Consider the following 19,872-nt stretch of genomic DNA (forward strand, 5'->3'; position numbering starts at 1 on the left):
CCTGCACAGTATGTAAGGAGACCAGTTCTGATTTTGGCTTTCCCACTCCCTAGCTAGGTGATCTTGGTCAGTCCCTTAGCTTCTCTAGACCTGTGTGTCCGCAAGGAGCTCGTACATGCTTAAAGAAATCTCTTAGCACTGAGATTTTATAATCTTTCTTTTGAATAGGCATACATCTTTTGAAGACAAAGGCAATAATTGCTTACAAGTAGAAATGACCTGATAAATCATTAAATTAGATACTTATCTATTATCTATATAAATATTATTAATGCCACAATGATTTGATATATTCCATAACTAAATATAAGAAATATTTTTATTAAAAATGAAAGGAAAATAATTTTACCTTTTAATGAACCCCACATAAACTAGTTATAATATAGTGATGGTGTTGTCCCCCATACTCATTTAAAAATTTAACTGTTTACTCAAATGAATGTTTTCCTGGCACAGCATTTGGATAGTTACTTGTGACCTTTGGTTAATGTGATCAAGGTTATAGATTTGGACTCTATCTAGACTAGCTGGCTTCACTCTATTTATGGGCAAAGACTGTGAGTCTCTTAGGCATTCCCTGTGTTATTCATTGGCAATACTAGGTGACAGAGTAAAGGCATATTGGTTCATGAGTGTACATCAAAATGAAAAGCATACACTGCAATTAGACAATAAGAAGACATCATTGTATGAAAAAGGTGGCACAATATGTAATTGTTAAAATAATGCCTACAAAATGGACCTATTCTCAGATTCTTTGGAGGGAAAATACAACTTTTTAAAGTTCACTAATCAGTTAAGGTGGTTCAGTTGCCCAGATAAAAACATAGACTTGAAGGTAGAGAATTATAAAAGAACCTTATAGTAATCTTATTTAGAATATTATTTTGAAGTATTATATTAAGTTAATGTTCTGAAGAACTAAATGGACTTTTGTCCTAAGAAAATGAATTCTGTAAAGGGTAATTTTATTTGATTTATTCATAGTTAAATTTTTTTTCAAACAGTTTTGTACATATTACATTTTTTGTTTTTTTATTTTTTATACTAAAGTGCTGTAAACACTGAGAGACAGTAGAACAGCCGTATAGAGAACACACTGGACTAGTATCCTGTTGAAATGTCTGCCCATTCTAACCAGTGCACATCATGTGCAGGTAACTTGATCTCTTATTTTGTTATCCTTTAAATATTAAGAAAGATGTTTAGAATGAGAATAACAACACCCGTTCTCACCTTTATTTCATAGAATGTTAAAGGTAAAAAAGTGAGTATTTGAAATACATAAAAGTACTGAAAATATAACCTTTCTACAATGCAAGAGTAAGTAAAATGAATTTAATGAAAGAAAATTCAGAACTTCAAAAGACTAATAAAATTATTTCACTCAAAAATTCAGATAAAAGAATTGGGTTGATACAACTGACATATTAGTATTACATTAGTTTCAGGTGCACAACATAATAATTTGATATTCATATATATTGTGAAATGACCACCACAATAAGTCTAGTTAACATATATAACCATACATAGATTTTTTTCTTATGTTGAAAACTTTTAAGATCTACTTTCTTAGCAATACTCAAATATATGATACAGTATTATTAACAACTAGAGGCCTGGTGCACAAAATTCGTGCACTGGGGGTGGGGGGGGGGGGGCTGTCCCTCAGTCCAGCCTGCACCCTCTCCAATCTGGGACCCCTCAGGGGATGTCTGACTGCCAGACATCCCTCTCACAATCCGGGACTGCTGGCTCCCAACCACTTGCCTGCCTGCCTGCCTGCCTGATTGCCCCTAACTGCTTCTGCCTGCCAGCCTGATCACCCCCTAACCACTCCCCTGCCAGCCTGATTTATGCCTAACTGCTCCCCTACCAGCCCGATTGTCCCCAACTGCCCTCCACTGTAGGCCTGGTCCCCCAAACTTCCCTCCCCTGCAGGCCTGGTCACCCCCAACTGCCCTCCCCCTATAGGCTTGGTTGCCCCTAACTTTCCTCCCCTGCAGACCTCATCACTCCCAACTGCCCTCCCCTACAGGCCTGGTTGCCCCTAACTGCCCTCCCCTGCAGGCCTGGTCCCCCCAACTGCCCTCCCCTGCATGCCTGGTCCCCCTCAACTGCCCTCTCCTGCAGGCCTGGTCCCCCTCAACTGCCCTCCCCTGCTGGCCTGATCGCCCTTAACTGCCCTCCCCTGCTGTCCTGGTTGCCCCCAACTGCCCTCCCCTGTAGGCCTGGTTGCCCCTAACTGCCCTCCCCTGTAGGCCTGGTCGCCCCTAACTGCCCTCCCCATCTTTGACCACATGGGGGTGGCCATCTTGTGTGAGGGTGTGAGGATCAATTTGCATATTACCTCTTTATGACATAGGATTATTATATTGATAGTCACCATGCTGTACATCAGCCAGCACTTATTTATTTTATAACTGGAAGTTTGTATCTTTTGATTCTCCTTTGTACCTTTTTATTCCTTTTGTATCTTTTGATTCATCCATTTTGCCGGTTACCCCTGCCCCCTGCCTCCCCTCTAGTGACCACCAATCTGTTCTATGTATTTATGAACAGTAGGCATATTTTCATGTTTATAATCTACTGCTTTTATTTCAGAATAATAATGAGGCACTTGATTGTCAAAAGAAAGGTAAAACTGTAGATATTATATAGCTTCTACATTTAATATTTATGACAGCAACTGTTTGTGTACAAAGTGGGGCCCTCAGGCTAAATCTGGCCAACAGATATGTTTAAAACAAAAATTCATATATTTTTATTGGTCAGAGAGAAAGAGAGAGGGAAAGAGAGATAGAAACACCCATGATGAGAGAGAATCACTGATCGGCACACCCAGATGTGTGCCCTGACCAGGAAACAAACTGTGACCTCCTGGTTAATAGGTTGACACTCAATCACTGAGTCACACTGGCTGGGCCAGATATATTTTCTTTGGCCCAAAATGCATTTAGAGTTTTGGAATTTTAATCCTATCTAGATCACTACTCTCCACCACTCTGTTTCCTGGTGCTTTAGGTAAGTGCTTTTTAGAAAAAATCTAATGTGAGGAACATGTAATTTAAATTTCCCTTGTAGCTACATTAATAGTTAAAAAGAAACAGGTGAAATTAATTTGAATAACATATTTTATTTAACCCTATATTTCAACATGTAGTCAATATAAAAATTATTGATATTTTCCATTCTTTTTTTTTTTAATACCAAGTCTTCAAAATGCAGAGTATAACCTGTGTTTCCAGCATATCTCAGTTGAAACTAGCCTCACTTCAAGTGCCCAACCACCACTTGGGGACATCTCATTGGACATGCAGCATTAGGTGCTTAAGTCACATACCCAGCCCTTCTAGCAACAGGAGCATTACCATCACCTGGGAATTCCTTAGGAACACAAGTCTCAGGCCCCACCCCAGACCCACTAAATCAGAGACCCTGTGGGTGGGGTCCAGCAATCTGGGTTTAAATGAGCTCTCCAGATGATTCTGATGCATGCTAATGTTTTTAAATCACTGCCCTATTGGCATCTTAATTTGCAGCTCTGGCTTACATGTTGATAATCATGAGTGATGGGCAAAAGGAAACCCAACAAAACAACAAAAGTGCCCTTAGCCGAAATGTCTTCATTTGACACTTTTGAGACTTCAAAACCTGAAGTATGACAAACTTCTAAGCTTGAGAAGCTTATTTAACTTCTTATTTAACTGTGAAGTTTATTAAACTGTTTATTTCTTTTAAACAGCCAGGACTGGTGTGATTAAGGGGAATCTAATAGGATGTTATCTAGTAAAATACCCCTGGTGCCTACTCATAGAGGTCTGGAATTTCTTTAACTAGAGTGAGGTGGGCAATACCCACCTCCATACATCCATTAGAGCTGAGATACACCTGGGAAGCTGGGAGAACACACTGACTCAGTGAGAGCCAGAGTTAAAGTAATAGAAGAGCATGGGAACTGGAAGATCTGGACCAGGTACAAACACACCTCAGGAATATTGCGGGTTTTATTCCATACCATTGTAATAAAGCAAGAATCACACCAAAGCAAGTCATCCTTTTGCTGGTGGAGGGTCATGCCTTCAGTTTGTAAAAAAAAAAAAAAAAAAAAAAAAGGCAACATCTGTGAAGTGCAATAAAACAAGGTGTGCCTGTACATGATTCACCTCTTATAAGCTATGAGGTCTTCAGCTTTTTGCTTAACCTGTGACTCATTTTCTTCATCTGGAAATGATGATAATTATAATGAATTTCACGAAAATTATGAAGTAAAAAATATACATCCAATCTGGCTCACAACATTGTTGGGAACATCTAATGAGGTCATGTATGTGAAGATGCTCTGAGATCCCATAGCTTTGAGACTTTTGTTAATGTTATTAAATTTATACTTTGGTGTAAATGACCAATTTTCCAGCTACATGCAAATTTGGGAAAGAGGGACTGGGAAACTGCAAGTGGTGCTGGAAGTGGAACAGCTAAAAAATACCAGAAAGAGGTGGAATGGTTCAGAGAAGGGGGCTGACAGGCACTGCTCATAAGCAACTTGGACCGAGCCATTTTGCCAGCTCTAATCATTCTCTTGAATGCCTACATAATTCTAAAAAATTAAATTACAATGATATTACACCACTGATTGTAACAAAAAGTCTAGACCATTCTACCTCCTATTATTTAGTGCTCCATTTTCTAATTAAACAGCCTGTGATAAGAGGCATGGATGCCAGGTAGAGTAAAAGGTAAACAACACTGCCAACTGAAAAAATACGATGAAATACTGGTGACTGCTGTTTCCTGTGAAAATTTCATTAGCAATAAATGAGTTACCAGATGTCACACATCAAATTTGAAATTAAAATATATTCCTAGTATTTGTGTACAGTTTGAGCAGGAGGGAAAAATGTACCCTTTCCAAAAGAGGTATATGAGATAATGCAGCACTTCTGTCATTGACTGTTGTTTCTGCTCTAAATGTAAAATAAAATGTACTCCTTAGTTTGGAAAGTGGAAATAGAGCCTTTATGCAAGGGATACTTAATGAAATGGCACATTACTCATGCAGCAGCAACTCTGTAATGGCAAGGAGAATATTTTTGAACATTCTGTGCCACACCAAGACCACCATCTCCTGTTTTTAACTTTGCTTTAGCAGTTTCTCCTTTCCACACCTTCGCTTTCAGTAAGCGATTTCTACTTGTATTACCCACAAAAAAACACTGTTCTATCAGCAACTGTGGATGTCAACTCTACTCTGTAGAGGGCCCCCTGGGAAGACACATGGACATTCTTTAGATTGCTGTTGACTAAGCCCAAGATATTGACAGAGTCATGTCAGTTGCACCCCCGCCCCAGGAGTGTGGAGGTGTTGTCAGTTCCTGGCTTACCTTTGTCTAGGTTCCGGAAGAGGGCTTTGAGATGTGGAACCAGTCTAGCACCGGAAAAGAGGAAATGAAATGGACCTGGGCCCTCCCAAGCTCCTTTAATCTTAAGTTTTCTGGTGAAACCCCCTTGTATATGGGAGGATAAATAAATGTGCTGCGTGGCTCAGGGCAGTCGTCTGTCTCTCCAGCAGAAGAGGTCAGCGACCCACCCGGGACCCAGCTTGCATCTACTTCTGTGTCAACTCTCTTTTTTTCTTTATTTCTCAATCCCCGGACGCCTCTATCAAGAACCAGTTTCATCTCTCTCCGTGCTGGCCCCGGAAAAGGGAGATCCCCGCCGCATCAGGCCCCCGCACTACTCTTCCTGAACTTGCTGTAACAACCCTGGTAGTGCTTCCGTCTCCCCATGAGATATGAAACTCGCCTTATGTTGCTCCAGCTAGCTGAGCTGACTGTCCTTGTCCTCAGCTACATGCCTCCAAAACTGAAAGCAACACAGTTAGGAGGGAACCCACAGTAGGAAATAGGACAGCACAAGTTCATGTGAACCAGCAGAAGTTTCAAATGACAAGCTGGTGTGATAGAAATATCTAGCATCCTCTAGTTTTTATGAACAAATATTTTTGCCTGAAGAAGGCTCATGTTCCTTTGCAATTTCAAAATCTCCAGTTACTCAATTCTAGCTGGAAACCATGGCTGTTTGAAACTTTATTTATTTCTTGCCAATTAATTTTATTCTTAGGTGAAACTTATAAATAAAATTAAGAGGGTGAATGTGAATTGTTACTGTCAAGCTTCCTCCTGGAGAAATATTTTCATTGAATTTCTTTACACACAGAAATCTCCCAAAGCACTTAAAAGTTTATTTCTGGATCATTAACAACTCATGAGGGTTGGGGGGGGGAGGGTGTTTCAGGAGCTACTGCCCTTTGTCTCAAAGGAAAAGGCACCTTGAAATGATGATCGATGTCAATGTGGGAAATACCAATTTAAAATTTTTAGCTACTTAACTTCAGCACAAAGTGACAAGTGTTCAAATACAATTATTTATTGTGTAATTGTTTTATACTCTTCTGTGCTTTTGTGGTATCTAATTCACACGGAGGACTTAAAATAGTGCCTCTATGTTAACATTAGTAACATTTATGATTGATTGAATGCTCACTATGTGCCAAGTATTGTAATTATTTTTATCTCTATAAGATCTCTGTTATGGACAGACTGTGTCTCCTCACAACTCATAGGTTGAACCCCTAATCCCTAAGGTGCTTTCAGTATGAGGAAAAGCCATAGGAGCAGGGAGAAGGGGAACATCTCCAAAGTGAGGGAAAGAGGTTGCACAGAAACCATCCCTGCCAGTACCTGATCTTTAACTTCTACCCTACAGAACTGTAAAAAATTAATGTCTGTTGTTTAAGCCACCCAGTTCCAGTCTCTGGTATTTTGTTATGGCAATCCAAGCAAACTAACACGAGGTCTATGAGGGAAAGCCCCATTATTTCCATTCTTCAGATGAGAAAACAGGTTTAGAGAGCAGGTCCTTACGTTTTTTACATTCTAAAGTTTCCAGGCTCCGTTTCTTTCTTTTTATTATTTATTTATTTATTTATTTATTTATTTATTTATTTATTTATTATATTTTTATTGATTTCAGAGAGGAAGAGAGAGGGAGAGAGTGATAGAAACATCAATGATGAAAGAGAATCATTGATCAGCAGCCTCCTGAACACCCCCTACTGGGGATTGAGCTTGCAACTCGGGCATGTGCCCTTGACTGGAATTGAACCCAGGACCCTTCAGTCTGCAAACTGATGCTCTATCCACTGAGTAAACCAGATAGGGCTCAGTTTGTTTTTTGTAAGGCTATTTCTTTATATTGTAGTTCAATGCTTCTCAATTGGATGTAAATTTACTCTTCAGGGATATTTGGCAATGTTTGGAAACATTTCTGGTTCTCACAATAGGCAGAGGTAGGGGAGTGTTACTGGCATCTGGTGGGCAGACAGCAGGGATATTGCAAATCAACCGAGAAAGCATAGGACAGGACCCAGCAACTAGGAATTATCTGGCCTAAGATGGCAGCAGTGCTGCTGTTGAGAAACCTAGGTCTAGTTCCTACTTTTTTTTTCAACTTTTGATAATCTGTAGTTCTTATCTTTTATGGAATAATTTAACTGTATATTTTATTAGTGACATTTATTTCATATATCATATTCATATTTTCCCAGGGAAACTATAGATCCCTCAAATGATAAAATCCTGTTAGGTAACCTCCAAATACCCAAGGTCATGTTGAATACTTAGAAGTGTACCCACTCCAAACCAGGACCCCTCGGGGGATGTCCGACTGCCGGTTTAGGCCGGAAATTGCAAGTTATCTGTTGTGTCAGATTATTATAGAAATTACCCTCTTTGGCCATTTCCCAGAGCTCTGGTATTCTTCACAAGTACACTGGAAAGGAGTATTGAAGCTTACAAGGTCTTCAAGAAATTTGATGGCTTATAGTGGTACCAAGGCTGCTTCTGGAGGGAGAAAGCCATCCAGTCTGAAGTCAAACCCTGCCCTCTGGTGGCATCAATGTCAAGGATACTGCCAACTGGGAATCTGACAGGGCCAGAGGGAGTCAGTCTGTAATTAGGTTCTAAACTGACTGCAATATTTGAATGTAAATTCAACTTTGCATTCATTCATCTTAGGCTCTTTTTCTCTGTGGGACAAAACATTAAATGTAGCCTGTCATCAAGGCTCTTGTTAGAATTAAGCTAAGTAGAGAAAAGTGAGAGACAAAGAGGATAAACATGAATAGTTACAAATGATCATTTCTGCAAGTTTGGCAACCAGAGTTTCAATTATTTAGTTTGAGTCTGTTCCTTGCCTCCTCCACCCAGCTGCTTTACTGCTCTATAAAGACATTGAATAGTTGTTTTTGTAGCCAAAGAAAAACATTTGTGGAAAAGGGCCTCTAGAGGAGCAATTAATAGATTCTATGGCCAACATTTGAGTTGTTTATTGGTTCCTGTAGTATTTTCCCTACAACTTTCTTATAGAGTGGTTCTAGAAGAGAACACTATTGTGTTTGAAATACTAGCTAAATCTGAGGACATTATCCTTCCCTCTTTTTCCATTAGGACCTCTCTTCTCTTACTAGGAAAATACCACTGTACGTAATATCACAGAGTGCAGCCTTTTCTGTATACTGATGCCAAGTGGGTAACATTTTAGTGAGGCATTGAAGTTATGATATGCAACTCCACTGGAGACAAACAAGGTCATTTAGAAGGTCTTTTCATTGAGGACATCAGAACTTTCAAACGATACAGGTAGCCTTTCCTGGATAATTGGGATAAAACAGAAATAAAGAAAAAAGTCAGATGGAAGCACTCAGAATTAAGAGTGAAATATATGGTGAATTTTTAAAGTGGGTGAAAGAATGTCAAATTTTTTTCCCCTTAGATTTTTTTTTTTTTTGAGAGAGAGAGAGAGAGAGAGAGAGAGAGAAAGGGAAAGGGGGAGAGAGAGAGAAACATTGATGGGTTGCCTCCCACAAATGTCTCTACTAGGGATCAAACCCCAAACCCCCAATCAGGAATCAAACCAGTGACCTTTCAGTATATAGGATGATGCTCAAACAACTGAGCAACACTGGCCAAGACCTGATGTCAAATCTTAACATATAAAACCAGAAACAATGAATAAGAAAGCAACATAACTTAGTAAGTCAAGAGTAGAAGTCAGTTGATCACAGGATATATTAGGGGGACAAATGACTTAGAAGAAACACTAGTCTAGAACTTGGGGTGGGCTTTTTTCTTTGTCTCTCTAGAAATTGAGGTCTTAGGCAAATCATTAAACCTTCCCTGAACTCTGATCTGACAAATAGGAATGAAACTCTATGCCTTCTACCTTGCCCTTGGAAGAATGTTGCAAGATTATATGTTTAAAATAATTTTCTTAAAAGATAGTATGTTATATCCATTCAATATAGACTACATATAATAAAAACAAGTTTAATACACGGCTGAAGTGGAAAGCTAATCCATATATCAAGAAGTATGTATTCAGCACTTATAATCTTAAAGGAAACATTAATCAACTAGAGGCCCGGTGCATGAAATTTGTGCATGGGGGGTGTGTGTGGTCCCTCAGCCCGGCCTGCACCCACTCCAATCCAGGACCCCTCGGGGGATGTCCAACTGCCGGTTTAGGCCAGATCCCTACGGCAGTTGGACATCCCTCTTGCAATCCAGGACTGCTGGCTCCTAAATGCTCACCTGCCTGCCTGCCTCACTGCCCCTAACCACCTCTGCCTGCTGGCCTGATGCCCCAACCACTCCCCTGCCAGCCTGATTGCCCCTAACTGCCTCTGCCTGCCGACCTGATCACCCCTAACCTCCTCTGCCTGCCAGCCTGATCGCCCCTTAACTGATCCCCTGCTGGCCTGATTGCCCCCTATCTGCTCCCCTGCAGGCCTGATCACCTCCTAACTGCCTTCCCCTGCCAGCCTGATCGCCCCTAACTACCCTCCCCTGCTGGCCTGATTGCCCCTAACCACCTCTGCCTAGGCTCCCACCACCATGGCTTTGTCCGGAAGGATGTCTGGAAGATGTCTGGTCTGATTAGCATATTACCCTTTTATTAGTATAGATGTTAGCAAAGTCCATTGGCAGGCAGGCATTACAGAAAATAATCCATAAGCTTTGAAATCACAAAGATCAGTTTAGGTCCTGGATCCACCTCTGAGTAATCTTGTAACTGGCTAATTTATTCATCATCTTTGAGCATTCGTCTCCTCATCTTTAAAATGGACTGAAAACTTACTGTATACTGTTAACATGAGGGTTAAATAAAACAAGGAGGAAAAAGATTGCCATATATTAAACACTCAATAAATCTAATACCTAGTATTATTTTTGTTTATTATTATTGTCATTATATATATTCTTAATATATATTCATATGTCCCCAGACAAATACTAAGTTAATTACCCCATAATTTTACTTTATATATGTGTTATTGTCACATTATTATGCATGGCCAAGAAACAAAGTGGAATTATAAAAGCCCTTCAGTATAGTGTTATAATGTGTTATTAACCCCATAAAGCAATGTAAAAAGGATCCATTGCACTTTTAAGAGGTAAGAGTATGAACATCTAAAGCAGGAGTCCTCAAACTACGGCCCACATGCCACATGCGGGTGTTTTTGCCGTTTTGTTTTTTTACTTCAAAATAAGATATGTGCAGTGTGCATAGGAATTTGTTCATAGTTTTTTTTTAAACTATAGTCCGGCCCTCCAACAGTCTGAGGGACAGTGAACTGGCCCCCTGTTTAAAAAGTTTGAGGACCCCTGATCTAAAGCATAGATGATTTGAAGATAAAGTTGGGGGAGGAAAATATATCATACTATAGGTCTTTGATACCTCAATAATTAAATGCCAAAAATTCAGAGAAAAATATTCTTTGCCAACAGCTCTCTAGTATTCATATAACTCTCTTCCTTGAATTATCTGAGTTAATATGTGGTAATTGTTGTTCTTTAATATGATTTCATGAGATTCACTTTGTAATAATTATACAATACTGTATTGTTTCTGATAATAACATTTTTGGTATCACTTTATTAATATATAAAATAATAGAAAAACAAATTAGGCTAAATATTGTTGTGCTCAGAATAGAGCAAACAGATTTGTGAAGTTCATTAGACTTTGTGAGAATAAAATAATATGCTAATAATTTTGAATATTATGAGATGAAGAGGTTCCAATTCAGAGAATATATGTTTATAAATCAGTCTATTTCACAAGGCATAGTGTACATGTCAATGATTGGATTAAAGTTAGTTTCCAGATAAATTACACAGTTTCTTTGTGTTACACCATCAAATTATAATGTTCTCTTTACATAAAAAGTCATTCTGCAACTATGGACTTTCAAATTATTTGGGGGAACAGCTTTAGCTTAATGTGGATCAAGAAGTCACATATATTTCTGCTATAGAAGGAAATATATGGGTCAAATTTATTGCTTTTCTTCAGAAAATACAGGTATGTATGCCCATTGTCCCTGTACATACACACAGTTGCTATACTGCAAATGCTGTTTTGGTTGCCAGGTTATCCCAGCAAGGTCTATTTTAACCTATAATGTAGTTGAACTATTATTCTCTACTAGGGGCCCGGTGCACGAAATTTGTGCACTGGGCTGGGGGTCCCTCAGCCTGGCCTATGCCCTCTCACAGTCTGGGACCCCTCGCTTCTTACTGCCCACCTGCTCCCTGCTCCTTACTACTCAGCTCTCTGCTCCTTAGCGCTGCGGTGGAGGCGGGAGAGGCTCCTGCCACTGCCGCTGCACTCGCTAGCCGTGAGCCTGGCTTCTGGCTGAGCGGCATTCCCACTGTGGGAGCGCACTGACCACCTGGGGGCAGCTCCTGCACTGAGCGTCTGCCCCTTGGTGGTCAGTGCGCATCATAGCGACTGGTCGTTTTGGTCATTCCGCTGTTAATGCTCGCTTAGGTTTTTATTATATAGGTAGTATTTTGCTTTGGTTGGAACAACGTATGTCAGAGATTCATAACATTTTATTGCTGGAATGTTCCCTAGAAATGACATGCTCCAGTGTTCACATATTCACACAATCAGAGGGGCTGGGAGTAACAGGTGGGTGACTCAGGCATAATGGTAAATGCAGGACACTTACCCTTCCTCAGAGGAAGTGGGGCTGGGGAAGAGTCACTTGTCAGCTACAGCCAATTATGGCAATTGTGATCAGAAGAGATACAGGCCCATTTCTTAAAAATAAACTTGAAATTTTAAATTTTATGTGAAATATATTATTTTGAAGTGTTTTCAACTCATGCAGGTGGGGAACAAAAGCAACATTGTGTTGAACTAAAATCAAATCTGGTCCAAGGGCTGCCAATTGGCAACATAGGATGTAAGCCAACCACCTATTTTTACATCTGAGAAACAGACTGTAAGCTCCTGTAAGATGCTGCAGACCTGTGTTGCAATGTTTTTAAACTGCACTAAATACCTTAAGTCTACCTCGATTAGACATCCCCTCCTTCCATTTCCACAATTCATCACAGAGATGGAGGTAATGGGAAAGCAGAGGTGTGAGGTCATTATCCACCCCTGCTCCCATAGAGCTGGGCTGCCCCACTTGGGTGTGCAGGAAACGGATGGAACGCAGTGCAACAACTTTCTGAATGGCAGCCTGGATGTCACCTTTCACTTCATTGTTCCTGCCAGCAACTGATTTTTTTCTTTTCATTTTCTATATTGTTAAAGCTACCATTATATCTTTTAGAGCTTTTGTTGTGTTTCACTAAAGTGATGTCTCCACATGGGTGAATATAGCACAGAATCTGAGATATTTGGGTATTCTTGCATATTGTTTTAACATGCATTTAAAAAAATAATTTAGTGCCCAAAAGATTTTCTAAAGTGAAAGGGACTGATGCTATTTCCCAGAGCCACACTGACCCAATGTCCTGATCACATAATTGGTGATGAGGTTAAATTTTAAAAGATGTTTAGTAATTGCTAAAAGATATTTATTTTTTATTTTCTTTTTTTTTAATATATATATATATATTTTATTGATTTTTTACAGAGAGGAAGGGAGAGTGGTAGAGAGCTAGAAACATCGATGAGAGAGAATCATCGACCAGCTGCCTCCTGCACACCCCCTACCAGGGATGTGCCCGCAGCCAATGTACATGCCCTTGACCGGAATCAAACCTGGGACCTTTCAGTCCGCAGACCGACGCTCTATCCATTGAGCCAAACCGGTTTCGGCGATATTTATTTTTTAAAGCTTCACTATCTAAAGTGAACTGTGATGCTCTAAGCATATTACCTACACATTTGTGTCGCAAAATTACCTTTGTGTTTTTATACTAATATATTCTCCAAATTTGTTCACTGAAGGTTTAGGAACACAAAGCAGAAACAGATAAAGAGAACATATCTGCTATTGATCAGGAGCATACACTGACTGAGGGACTTTCACTGGATTAATTCTGAGTGGACACAGGATGTTTCCAATGCACCGCAACACTCGGCTAGCATGTACATGTCTTGGTAGTCAAGCTCTAATAAAACTTCCTGGACAAGTAAGTTGACTTTTCATCTTTGCTGCAAAAGTAGTTTAATTCTCATGACTATATTTTGAATTCTGTAAAAAAACACGTACATTTTGGTTAATTGCTTCGTTGGCTGGAAGAACACAATTCATTATTTTATACACAGTACCTTGGATGGGGAAGGGCAAAAGTACTAATTTCCATTTTAATTTTATGTAAACAGATAAAATTGTATGCCTTTTCAAATCACAAAGTTTCTTCTGTGGTTTCACTTTTTGTGGTTTTAGTTACCCATGTCAACTGTCGTCCAAAAATATTAAATTTCTTCAACTATCAACCTTATCTGCTCCTGACAATCAACCATTGTCATGGCTTGATCCTGCTTCTGATGTACTGTTAGAAGGTCAACAATAGCCTAACACTACGTCAGTGCCTGTGTCATTCACCTCACCCCATCTCATCCTGTAGGCATTTTGTGATTTCATATCATCACAAGAAGAGTGAAAATATATTGTCTTATAAATAAGACAATATATTTTGAAAGAGAGACACCACATTCACATAACTGCTATAATTGTTCTATTTTATTATTAGTTTTATTATTAATCTCTTACTGTGACTATAAATTAAACTTCATCATAGGTATTTAAGTATAGGAAAAGACACAGTATATATAGGATTTGGTACCATCCACATTCTTGTAACTCAGACAGTGCCATGTTGAGAACTTCTAGCAGCTCCTTTCCATGTCAGTCCATGGAAGGTGGTGGAACCTGCTCCATGAACCAGAGACAGGCTGTGGGAATGGAACTAAGTGATGTGGAAAGGGCTCACATGATGGCCTGGGGAACTTTGTTGTCTTTAGCTGGTAACATCCTCCTGCTCTCTTAAGGGGAGCATTCACTTAGGACTTTTAGTATTGAGGTATTACGTTTTGGGCTGCTAAGATCAAACTCGGGATCCAGGGAAGAATATTGTGGAGGCAGTGGAAGGAACTTGGTCTTGGCATCTGAAGTCCTAATTGGAGTTTTCACCTCAGACATTGTAGTTTTCATCTCTATACATTCAATTTCAGTGTTTTCTATGTCTTCCATGTCTCTACTTAACATGTTCAGACTTTCTTTCCTCTAGTTTCTTGAACATATGGAATTCAGTTATAATTACCATTAATGTCCTTGTGTACTAATTCTATCATTTGTGTCATTACTGGGTCTTTTTCCATTGATTGATTTTTTTCCTTCTCTTTATGGATTGCATGTTCCTGGATTTTTGCATGCCTGGTAAATTTTTTTAAAAATTGATCTTTAGAGGGATATGGGAAAGGGGAGAGAGGGAGGGAAGATGAGAGAAAGAGATTTGTTATTCCACTTATTTATACATTCATTGGTGGATTCTTATATGTGCTCTGACCAGGGATTGAACCTGAAACCTTGGCATATTGGGATGATGTTCTAACCAATTGAGCTATATAGCTATGCTGCATGACTGATGATTTTTGAATGGATGCTAAACACTGTGAATTTTGCCTTGTTTAGTTTTTATATTCCTATAAAAATTTTCCAGCTTTGCTCTGGGAGGCAATTACTCGAAAATAGTTTAATCTCTTTATATCTGGCTTTTAGGCTTTGTTAGGTGAAACCAGAGCAAAATTTAGTCTAGGGCTGATATTTTCCCATTCCTGAGACAAAACCCTTCTGAGTATGCTATCTGATATCCCATGAATTATGGGTTTTTTTCACTCCAGCCTGTGGGAACAGGAACTATTTGCTGGCTCTGGATGATCTCTGGGGATTGTTCCTTCTAATCCTTTTGGGTGATTACTCACACACAAGCACTGAAACACAAAGGCCCCTTTGCAGATCGCTGGGCTCTTTCTCTGTAAAGCTCTCTATTCTCTGGTACTCTGCCCTGTGGACTCTAGTTCCTTGCTTCTCTGGACTTCCAACTCCATCTTCTCAACCCAGGGAGATATTGGAGCTCCTCCTGGATTCTCCTTCCCTGTGCTACACTGGAAACTCCCTCTGGGCAGTGAGCTGGGGCAATCACAGGGCTCAACTTCCTTTGTTTCCCATCCCTCAGAAATCACTGCCCTTCGTTGTCTGATATCCACTCTCTTGAAAACCATTGTTTCAGATTTCCCGCCTCTCTCTCTCTCTCTCTCTCTCTCTCTCTCTCTCTCTCTCTCTCTTTCTCTCTCTCTCTCGATTTTTAGTTGTTATTTTAGGTGAGAAGGTAACCCCTGTTACTCCATCCTGGCTCGCTTGAAGCAGAAGCCTCTGCTTTTGGCTTTTGACCCTACATCTTTTGTGCTATTTGATTTTGGAAGCATTGCTCAGTCTCTTCTTCTTCTTTGCCTATTTATGAAATGGGGATAATAATACACTACTTAATCAATAGAATCATACAGGGAGAGAATGTCAGAGTCTATAAGGTTAGGCAAAGGAGTGTTCATACACTGAGAGTGGACTTTAAAACAACAACACCTGAATGGGATGCATCTTTCTCTCTAGGAGGAATCACCTGAGCCCTTTTCTCCTGCCCAAACAGGAATACTTGTCTTAGTGGTTGCTCTTATCCTAACTAATGACCCTGCCCTTTACCTTGTGAGCCTGCAGGTAAAGGTCAAAAGGCAACTTGTCTCCTCCCAGAACCCATGGGGCACGAACCATGTTTAACTGAAACATTTTGCCAAAGCTACGCCACAACACAATTGTGGTACCATCAACAGAGTCTATGTGATTTGCAGTTAAAAAAATTAAATTTTCTTATTTACACCTTACTTAAAATAGATGATCATTTTCACTGAACTCTTGTGAAGCAGACTGCATAGAATACTAATTGAGATCATCTGCCCACCATTATAAATATACTAGAGGCCTGGTGCACGAAATTTGTGCATGGGAGGTGTGTGTCCCTCAGCCCAGCCTGCACCCTCTCCAATCTAGGACCCCACAAGGGATGTCTGACTGCCCGTTTAGGCCAGATCCCAGTAGGATCGAGCCTAAACGGGCAGTTGGACATCCCTCTCACAATCCAGAACTGCTGGCTCCCAACTGCTCGCCTGCCTGCCTTCCTGATTGCCCCTAACTGCTTGTGCCTGCCAGTTTGATCACCCCCTAACCACTCCCCTGCCAGCCTGATTGATGCCTAACTGCTCCCCTGCCAGCTGGTTTGTCCCTAACTGCCCTCCCCTGCAGGCCTGGTCACCCCTAACTGCCATCCCCTGCAGGCCTGGTCTCCCCCAACTGCTCTCCCCCGCAGGCCTGGGTCCCCCCAACTGCCCTTCCCTGCAGGCCCGGTTGCCCCCAACTTCCTTCCTCTACTGGCCTGGTCACCCTAACTGCCCTCCCCTGCAGGCTTGATCGCCCCCAACTGCCCTCCCTTGCAGGCCTGGTCCCTCCCAACTGCCCTTTCCTGCTGGCCATCTTGTGGTGGCCATCTTGTGTCCACATGGGGGCAGCCATCTTGACCACATGGGGCAGCCATCTTGTGTGTTGAGTGATGGTCAATTTGCATATTACTCTTTTACTAGATAGGATGGAACTCATTAGCTTATAATCAGTATATTGACTTTTGAAAATTGATTTTTTTAAAGGAAAGATATATTTCTTCTGTCATATTAAAATCCAACTTACTAAAGTAGTAACCAGAGTGAAAAGATAATAAAATTGTATGCTTTTTTATTGCATGTTTATTTAGGCCAAACCAGTATGAGGCAGCTAGATTAATTACTTTTATAATGTTAAGTACTGTACATAGTTAATTATTTCATCCAAGTTGTGTCTGAGCCAGACCTGTGAATTACCGTTCATGCAAGGCAATGATGATAATTATGTGCTCTCTTCATGCTACAGCTTACTAATATATTATTTTTTACTTGAAACTAGATGTTGAATGTTTGCAAGAGGTTTTAAAGGCTACTCTGTGACATAAGTTCTAAAATTACGTGCTTCAAAATTAAGGTTGACAACATGTTATGATAGGATGATGGAATTATAATAGATTAGAGGCCCGGTGCACAAAATTCGTGCACGGAGGGGGGTTGTCCCTCAGGCCAGCCTGTACCCTCTCCAATCTGGGACCCCTCAAGGGATGTCCGACTGCCCGTTTAGGCCCAACCCCTATGATCGGGCCTAAATGGGCAGTCAGACATCCCTCTTACAATCCAGGACTGCTAGCTCCCAACTGCTTGCCTGCCTGCCTTCCTGATTGCCCCTAACCGCTTCTGCCTGCCAGCCTGATCACCCCCTAACCACTCTGCTGCCAGCCTGGTTGATGCTTAACTGCTCCCCTGCCAGCCTGTTTGCCCCCAGCTTCCCTCCTCTGCTGGCCTGGTTACACCTAACTGCCCTCTCCTGCAGGGTTGATCACCTCCAACTGCCCTCCCTTGCAGGCCTGGTCCTTCTCAACTGCCCTCCCTTGCAGGCCTGGTGCCTCCCAACTGCCCTCTCCTGCTGGCCATGTTGTGGTGGCCATCTTGTGTCCACATGGGGGCAGGATCTTTGACCACATGGGGGCAGCTATATTGTGTGTTGCAGTGATGATCAATCTGCATAGTACTCTTTTATTAGATAGGATAGAGGCCTGGTACAGGGGTGGGGGCCAGCTGGTTTGCCCTGAAGGATGTCCCTGATCAGGGTGGGGTTCCCTTGGGGCGTGGGGCGGCCTGAGCAAGGGGCCTGTGGTGGTTTGCAGGTGGGCCATGCCCCCTGGCAACGCAAGCGGAGGCCCTGGTATCTGGAATTTATTTTCCTTCTACAATTGAAACTTTGTAGCCTAGAGCAGAGCCAAGCCTGGGGCTCCCTCCGAGGCCTGCAGCCATTTGTGTTGGGGTTATAATTGAAATTTTGTTGCCTTAAGCGGGTGAGCCTGGCCAGGGTGTGTGGATAGCTTTGCTTCCCCTGTTGCCGGCGGCAACCCTGGCCTGCTCTCTCAAGCTCCATTCTGCTGCCATTTGTTTGAATTTGTTTACCTTCTATAATTGAAACTTTGTAGCTTGAGTGGAGGCTTAGGCCTGGTAAGGGCAGGCGGAAAGCTTGGCTTCCTCTGTTACCTAGGAAACCTTGCTCTCTGTGGCTGTAGCCATCTTGGTTTGGGTTAATTTGCATACTCGCTCTGATTGGATGGTGGGCGTGGCTTGTGGGTATGTTGGAGGTATGGTCAATTTGCATATTTGTCTATTATTAGATAGGATTTTGTCTGAAAAATTATATTTCCCCAGACTTTTACTCTGATCTGTTGGCTCTTATGGTTTCAGTTTGTGCTTTTTATTCTGCCCCATTTTACAATGTGGATGTTGCTTTAGGCCCTTCATAGGTTTTCAACATGCACAAAAACAGGTCTCACCCCCAAGCCCAATATGGCTAACCAGACATTTAATTGTGGTTATAAGTGCCTAATGACTTCAAGTGCTTAGAGCGGGGCTCACAACCACCAGGAACACACCAACCTAAACAGATGACACTAAATAGATGTTTACAACATATGAGCAACTTGACATAGTTTGATTAACAGGTTCCCAAAGATATTTGTACATAGTCAAGTGAAAGGAAATGAATATAAATTCAAAAATTAAAATTTAAGAGATGCCATTAAAATAAAAACAAAAAAGACGAAGAGATCAGTAAAAACAAAAAGCATAATTAATAAGCAGATGCTAGAGTCTCCTTGTTACTCTCTGTGTGGTCCTAGAGGAGAACATTGCAGCACCTGGGAGCTCCCTAGCAAAGCAATCTCAGGTCCTACTACTGAATCACCTGCAATTCAACAAGGTGATTTGTGTACCATTTAAGTTTGAGAAGCGCTAGTCCAGAAGGACAGTTAGTAATCACTTAAGCTTGCGCATGGATCCAAGAGTTTGTCCCTCCAGTAGACTGGAGAGCTATCCCAATTGCTGAGCTTGCCCCAGTGAAGTGTGGCTGCCCAGGGAGAGACCTGGAACAGCACAGCCAAGCTGTGGCTGTGTGAGGGTCTCCTGCATTTCCATGGATAGCCCTCAAAATTCAGAGCAAGGGTCCCAGTGAGGCAAAACTGTGAACAGAGGAAAACTAAACCTATATCACATAACAAATATCTGTCAGCTCCATTTATATAATAAATGCATTGGATGTTAATCTTTTAGAAGACTCAATACAGATGCAAATTTCTTGCTGGGATGTTGGTGGGAAGATTCTTGCTTATTTTAGGAGAATTAAAAATGATGGGAAGTACTCCACTTTCCCTTGAAGCATATTCTTACCTTTTTTGTTTGTATGAAATATGTGAGCTTTGCAATGTGAATAATTTTAACTAACAACTGTTTTTCTCCTTAAAACGCTGGCACTTGCTCTTATTCCTCCACTAGAGGTCTGTATTACCTACTTAAAGACATCATACCAGCTGGCTGGGAGTTTATGCT

At 41.1% G+C, this 19,872-nt stretch overlaps 1 protein-coding gene across 4 annotated transcripts in view; it reads right to left on the reverse strand.

Moving 5' to 3' along the window:
* AGTR1 (angiotensin II receptor type 1) overlaps positions 1-19,872 on the reverse strand; it is a 52,126-nt gene that overhangs the window by 8,101 nt on the left and 24,153 nt on the right. The window contains exon 1 of one of the 4 annotated variants that reach the window (XM_054714115.1): positions 4,022-4,040. The exons of the other annotated variants lie outside the window; for them this stretch is intronic. The gene's annotated coding sequence lies outside the window, so the exon portion shown is untranslated. Of the gene's footprint in view, positions 1-4,021; positions 4,041-19,872 lie in introns of those variants that run through there. 4 annotated transcript variants of the gene reach the window in all.

Source organism: Eptesicus fuscus, chromosome 3, assembly GCF_027574615.1.
Source record: "Eptesicus fuscus isolate TK198812 chromosome 3, DD_ASM_mEF_20220401, whole genome shotgun sequence".
NCBI classification, from domain to species: Eukaryota; Metazoa; Chordata; class Mammalia; order Chiroptera; family Vespertilionidae; genus Eptesicus; species Eptesicus fuscus.